Source organism: Helianthus annuus, chromosome 14 (genome assembly GCF_002127325.2).
Source record: "Helianthus annuus cultivar XRQ/B chromosome 14, HanXRQr2.0-SUNRISE, whole genome shotgun sequence".
Lineage (NCBI taxonomy): Eukaryota > Viridiplantae > Streptophyta > Magnoliopsida > Asterales > Asteraceae > Helianthus > Helianthus annuus.
In genome coordinates, this window is record NC_035446.2 from 75,292,128 (window position 1) to 75,298,127 (window position 6,000).

Here is a 6,000-nt window from a genome sequence, read left to right on the forward strand (position 1 = left end):
AGGGGCATTTCTAGAATAATGCCACATGAAGAGAAAACAAAATGTAACACCCCAAAAGTCGAATAATGAAATTCGTTAGTAGGTTACCATGTGTAATGAAATAAAATACAACAACTAAGTAAATAAACCTAGTTAAATGCCTAATAATAGGTTAGGAAAATGAATCTTGTGGCAATTAAGAAAGTATGGTAAACTTGAGGGGCTAAGATGGCCAAAAAGGAAACTTATTATATTAAAACAAAAATCACACACACACAAGGTTGTGTGTGTGCGTACGGTTGCACAAGAGAAAGGGGGAAGAAGGGTATGAACCCTAACCACAAGAGAATCCAGCAATTGAAGGTGTTATGGAGCAAGAATCGAATGCATGAACTCGTTTTCTTGATGATCTAGCCCTAGCAAACATGTGGTAAGTTGTATTTTATGATTTGGTGATATTATGTTAAGTGGGTTTTGATTAATCCGTGAAGTTGTGTGAAATTAAGCATGAGAATATGATAGAATCACTATATGAAACACGAATTATGCGAGTTCTAGATGTCATTTGATGATTTAGAACGAAACCCATGTGTATGAATATAAGAATGATTATGATGAACATGCAATTGTTGATATTATGATTATGTTGTTGCACAAGATGCTATATGGTAGGTTTTGATAGTAAACATGATGTAGATTTGATGACAAAGTGATCTTGCTTGAATATGGAAAGGATATGCTTGAATTACTTGTACATTATGCATAAATGTTAGTACGCACGCCTAGTGTTTGATGAAATGTCTAGGTGAAGCTAGCAAGTAAAATTATTGCAAGAATTTGGTAATTTGGAGTAGAATGTGATAATGTTATGTTTGATAGTTAAGTTATCATGAGATACGTGTTTTGGATGAAATACATGTGAGTAGTTAGTTGATGAGATGGTTCCGTGAAAGTATGCATTAGGAATTACTACCCGATGTTTGAATGGTAGTGCACACCATGAGTCGGATTAGTGACATAATGGTAATTAAAAATGGGTATGTACTAAGTGTATAGGTTGAAGACAACTAGTAAAGCTTGATGTTACGATTACATTAAATTGGCTAACTTGGCATGTAGTTGTCAAATGTAGGATCATGAAAGAGTTACTATGTGTAAATTGATTTTTGTGAATATCGAGTAAGAAATCAAGTGATCATGTAGTTGTATGTACTACATGACGTGATTATGAAATGTGTATGGCGTTACTAAAATAGTTTATCATATCAAGATAAATGTGTGTGTTCATAAGTGGGGAATAAGTAAGTATGGTCGTTGACTTTCTGAAAAGTCAATGAATATGCGAGTGACATGATTAGACTTATGAATATGCCTATGAGAAATTAAAGAATCACGATTAAGTGTTAGTACGATTAAGTGTACGTACGTATGATAATAAATTGACTAAATGAATGTTGAACAATGTGGATTGTCGGTTCATGTCATATGCATGATAAGTTTGACTAATGAAAGTCTATGTAGCTAAGAGTTTGAAATGGATGTGATATGAATGAACATGCATACTAACTTTGATGTGGACATAATGACTTGAAAGGATAGGAACCCCAATTGACATGGACTTAAGTATGGAAAGCTAACGGACCATGAGGAAAGGGGAAGCTTTGCACAAACTTGGACGCACGAGGTAAGTGAATCCCAAACTTACCCTTTTTACTTAATATGTTTTGTTGTTTGGTAATTTATTTAGAGTTATGTAAGAAAGTATGAATTAAAGGTAGTGATAAGGCAAGTTTAATGGAAAATAATCGAATGTGGTTAGGTAAGTTGGGAAGTGTATGATAAAGATCGAACGGGTCGAATAAATAAGTATGAGTGAGGAATTGGTAATAAAATGTGTAATAATTAAGGACCCGGGCAAGGATTCTTAGGCTAATACGTAAGGAATTGTTTTACGGATGTTTAGGAACCAGTTTCAAGTGAAACGGATGCAAAACGAGCAAGTTATGCGAATTTTAATGTGAAAATGGAGTGCTGATCTGGGCACCACCGTAACTTACGGTGCCACCGTAAGTTACGGTGGGAGCTGGGTTCCTTTTCTGCCGTAAGGCAGTGTAGAACTACCGTAAAGTTATTGGGGCCACCGTAAGCTACGGTAGCCACCGTAGCTTACGGTGGAGGTCAGAAACAAAGTAAAGTTTGTGGATTTCTTTGTTTATCCTTTGAGTTCGGACCCCGTGGACCCATTCCAAGCCTTGTTAAGTCTTTATAATGTTCCTCAACCCCACCGAAAGGCTTGGTAAGTTACGGATGAGTTGGAATTCATTCTTAAGATCCGAAACATACCTGAGGGGCATTTAGAAAGCGTTTATGACGTATGGGTAAGATCGAGTTGTGGGAGCGAGTATGCGGGGTAATGAACTGAGTATGTGGGCATGTATGAATTAATTTAACTTCTTCCCAATACGCTTAAGCTAATAAGTAATCATGAATACGAGTCTGTATGTATGTATGAATGTGTTTATGTAATTATGTAGGTACATGTACGTGTGAGTGAAGGTAGGCACGTATGTAGTTATGTATGTATGTATGTATGTTTGTATGTGAGAAGGTATGTTTGTATGTAGTCAAGCATGTATGTATGTATGTGAGTATGTATGTTGTATGTAGTTATGTATGTACGTATGTATGCGAGAAGGTATGTTATATGCAGTTAATTATGTATGTATGTATGTGAGTAGGAATGTATGTACACAGTTATGTATGTATTGCATACGTGGTTTCAATACACTTAAGTATTGATGTTATTAACAGTGTGCCTCGAGAATGAATGTAGTGCAGGTACTATATTGAAGTTTTGTCAAGGATTAGACACCCTGATGGAATGAATAATTCTAGAAGGATGATATGATGGAAAGTAGATGTGGATAGAACGTAACGAGGTTACATGATTAAGAATCTTGCTTGTATATAACGTATACTAATGTTGTGAATATATGTGGTGGGTGCAGGTTATACAAATCACAGATTATCACCATGAGGTGTAGCGATTGAAGACCGAGTCACGAGATAGATTGTACGGGAATGTTGATTATGTAAAATGATAGTTATAAGTTATGCTTTTATTATGTGTATGAGTACAAAAGATGCATGTATTGTAGGAAAGTATTTCATAATGAACTTGCAAGTGGGTCAAAACGTTTTTAATGAAAGAAATTTTTATGGTACGAATTTCCGCTGCGTCTTTTCCGTTAAAGCGTGTTAGGGTGTTACAAGGTGTTACAAGTTGGTATCAGAGCCCGGGTTTGAGAGAATCAAGTAGAAGGAGGTAAATACTTGAACTCAAACCGGTGTGCTCTCGTGACCAAGGACCCGTACAATCTAAGACTCGATCAAGATCTAAGGGCAGAAGCCAAGGTAAGTATGTGCTTAAGTATGTATTTGAAGATAACTAACAGTATGTTATGTGTAAGGTCAGCATGATTGCTTGGAAAGGATGATTTGTAAATACGGTCTAGCGCCGCCACCAAGGTGTGTAATATGACATATTGACCAAGGTACGTAGATTTAGTTATGGGTGCATGAAATGGAAGAATTAAGCAAGAGAAAGAAAATTTTAAATGAAATGTAATAATGATATGGTAAGGAAGTTTTGGAAATGTTACACGTGCCGAAACTCAACTCTGCGGACATAAGGTGGCGATTTCGCGAAGACACGAAACTAGTATGTGGATTGTGTACCTGGCTAGTACACAAGAAACGTATGACGTTCGTGAGACCGTGATAATTGTTACAGGTATGTCCGTTAGAATTAGGTTGTAGGTGAACGTGGGGGTGAAGAGAAAAGTAAAACTTTCGGAAATGAAAGTATGAAAGATATGTTAGAATCCGCGGGACGGATTCGAAACATGAAAGAAATGAAAGTATGAATGATGCGTTAGAATCCGCTAGACGGATTCAAGAAATGAAAGGCTCGAATGGAATGTTTGAATCCGCAAGACGGATTCAAGGAATGAAATGCAGGAATGATATGCTTGAATCTGCGAGACGGATTCAAATCGTAGAAGGAAGAAAATGTGTAAATGGTAGGATAGAAACCGTTAGACGGATTCAAAACATAGAAGTAGTAAAAAGGTATGGATGTTACATTTGAATCCGCAAGACAGATTTAAAACATATAAAAGATAAAATTTACCCACATCAGAATTGTGTCAATAATTGACCGTAGTCATGTCAAACGAGTTCTATGAGTAAACGCAAAGTGAATGAACAAAGGAATGATCGTAATGGACACACACAAACCTAAGTTTTAAAATGAAAGGAAGAAGTGTTACAACCCGTTATGTGTAAATGTGTTAGTAATCCGATCTGTAGGAGTCATAATGTAAGACGGGCTACTACCCGGACAATGAATTAAGTATGAATGAGAAGGGTAAGCTTGGTCATGAGTACCGAAATAACGTAATGAATGATTTTGCAAGTAAGCATGAATGGAAAGAAGTACGAACGTATACCTCGATGCATATACGATAAATAAGAAATGTTAGTTGGCCTTGAAAGATCAAATTATGAAGGTTGGCGAACTAAGTAACTAGAATGAAAAAGTTTCATGTGAGAAATGAAAGTTACTAACTGTTAAATTTCTTGATGATAATGTTAGAATCTTTGATGTGATGAAACCAACAGAATTGGTGAAAGGATGCGTTCGAAGGGAGGCACAGTACATGGATGAATGGAATCTAGCCTGGTATGGCTAGTGCTCGTGAAGAATGTGGACAGATCTGATTTACAGATCGTTGTAGTATGGAATGAAATCGAGGTAAGTGAAGTGTTTTAAATTATGATGGATAAGTATGAAATAGTAAATCGAAATCGGCCTGCAAATTGCGTGGTGAAAGGAGTATGGTATAGTATGGAATGGTTAATTCCTTAAAATTAACATAAGGAGAGAACCATGTCATTGAGAATTACGTTTTATAAGTTATTAGCGAAACCTTCGGGTATGGGTTAGACTCTCGTATGAAGAACCTGTATGATGCGCTTGTGTAGGCAAACTTTAGTGATGCATGAATTGAGAAGAATAGTAATGTAGGACAAATGAGGTAAGTTGAAGGTAAGGTATGAGAAATATGGACTTACTAGTAAGGACGGGTGTTGAGATTATGTCAAATTTCTAGTTTTTTGAATATGATTGTCAACTATAGTATTTCGAATATGTTAGTATGAGTTGAAATGGTGGTACATGTGCTTATATGTAATTAGTTGATCATGTACTTATGTATATGTGTGTGTCTTCCACCATGATTATGAAATGTAAATGGTATCATTGGTATGGCCGACCAGGTTTAGATGAGTACATGATCATATGATGAAAGTATGTTATTAAAAAGTGAATTTCAAAAGTTTGAGAAAATTTGAGTATTTATTAAACTTTCGTATAATAAATTTGCACGACATGTTTGCTTAGGTAGATTAAGTAATGCAGGAAGTGAAAGTAATAGTAATATGAAATGCATGAAACGATTGAAGGCAATATAAAGGTATGCAAAGTACAAGTAACTATGGAAAACGTAGAATGATGTTAACATGAGAACTAGGCACGTAGTTTGACTATGAGAGAGTAGTTTTGTTGTGATGACAAAACAATAGTAAATATTATACAGTGCATGTAGAGAATGTAATTTTAAGAAATAAGATGAAGGTATTAGATCCGTTACGAACGGATCATATGAATGTATGTATGACTGCAAGTTGAAGTAGTATGTATATTGACCCGTTTTTAATAGGCCAAGGAATTGAGAATGTGTGTAAAGATAAAGTATGTAAGGTATGGACTTGTTAGAAAGAAGTCAATTGTATGAATAGTCATGAAGCGGGAATGGGTAGTTACTTAGTCTTACGATGTATCCATCAAAGTTAAACATAGAGGTGTATGTATGAATTACGAAGTAAGAGCGTAACCTCGATAAGAATAATATGAATATTGGAAATGAATAGGAATGTTATTAATAGGATGTTGAAATT